The sequence below is a fragment of the Phaseolus vulgaris genome, chromosome 10 (assembly GCF_000499845.2).
Source record: "Phaseolus vulgaris cultivar G19833 chromosome 10, P. vulgaris v2.0, whole genome shotgun sequence".
In the NCBI taxonomy this organism is placed as follows: Eukaryota; Viridiplantae; Streptophyta; class Magnoliopsida; order Fabales; family Fabaceae; genus Phaseolus; species Phaseolus vulgaris.
The window spans coordinates 15540538-15542076 of NC_023750.2; the positions used below are offsets into that span (position 1 = coordinate 15540538).

General features: G+C 32.9%; 1 long non-coding RNA gene across 1 annotated transcript; it reads right to left on the reverse strand.

Moving 5' to 3' along the window:
- Positions 1 to 236: 236 nt before the first annotated feature.
- Positions 237 to 1173, reverse strand: LOC137819506 (uncharacterized). Its single transcript, XR_011082328.1, has 2 exons — positions 1002 to 1173; positions 237 to 880 (listed from the first exon to the last, which is right to left on the reverse strand). It is a non-coding gene; the product is annotated as an uncharacterized lncRNA (long non-coding RNA).
- Positions 1174 to 1539: the final 366 nt, after the last annotated feature.

The following is a 1539-nucleotide window of genomic DNA, read 5'->3' on the forward strand; positions in this document are numbered from 1 at the left end:
TTTTATCTATAAAAAAGCACATACACTGAAAAAAAAATACTATTCACATATAAATCTATGCCAATGAAATGATATTCAGTTATAAGTGAATTTTGAATCCAAATGACTAAATATATTATCTTTAATAAAAGAAATATTAACAAAGATCATTCTAATAACTAACCTACTATTTTAGTTAATTTATGATTTTTTTTAAAGTAATGAAAATTGAAATAGATAGTTAGCAGAGAAAGACATGGCTAATGGTGATCTGCAGATTCAGAAACACAAAAATTGTAGTTTGGTAAGAAGACAACCCCCAACTTCAATCAAATTGAAACTAACATGCACAAGTTGGGAAAATACAATTGACGTTATTTGCAGGAAGAAACATTTGCCTAGGAATACTCAAAATAAGCGAAAAGAAAAATGCAGTGTCAGTTGTTAATCCAGTTGGAAAGCTGTGTGGGGTTCACAATTCCATTTATGTAGGTCCCATTTATCTTCAAAAGGCTTGATACCTCCTCGTAACTAGCATGCTCCTTCACCGCACTGGGTTTCACCTCCACAGCTTGCGACTTCAACTGGCCTCTCTTCTGATCTACTGAGGAAGAAGCAGATAAGTCTAGTTCAATCCTCCGGCCCAACAAAGTCCCTTTGGTCAAGAACTCGTGGGCTAGATATCCGGCTAGAAGCCCGTTTGTTGGACCTGCCTCACCGGCTTTGTCAACTTCACCGTGCTTGCCTTTTCTTGAGCTGCCACCTGCAAATTTTCTATGCGGATGCTGACTCATTATCGTATTCTACTAACTGTAGAGGCCACTACTTTTGATTTGAAGGGCAAATTTGCCAAATCCCAACTTCTGTTGTTTCTGAAGGAACCACAAAACTGGGTCCACAACTAAAGCGTTCCAACATGCAATTACAAATAAATAACAACAATGATAACAAATAAATTAATAACAAAAATAATTTAAAAAACTAGGGGAAAATAAGTGGTTAGGGTTGTGAAAGAAGCAAACCAGAAAATCGGCGTTGGGTGAAAAACTGAGCGCACGGATCTGGCAGGGTTTTAAGAATCACCACCGCATGCGAAGGAGGAAGAGAGACTATAGATGAGTGAGGCACCGAGAAAGAAAAGAAGAGGAATTGTGATTTGGGAATGGGAGATGGAATAGGAATAATAGTGTGAGTGAGAAAAAAATAGGGCCATTATATATTTATCTACCCAATTGTTTTACTCATTTGTCCCTCAATTTTCAATATATAATTATTTTCTCTAGGTTACATACAATTTTAATCTTCTTAATTACCTAAATATTTACTTTTATTCTCTTCATTTTAAAATAAAAGTTTAGTATTTTATTTTAAATAAATTTATTATTCAATTTCAATTTTATATACATTGTATTTCTTTATTTTAAATGTACTTGTTGTATTTTATTTTAAATATTGTCAAAAATAAATTAGTCAGCTGAAAATAAGAAAAATTAAATAAAATAATTTTTTTTTAAAATAGGTAGATTGTGAAATGCCGCTGTTTTAAAATGATGGAATAAA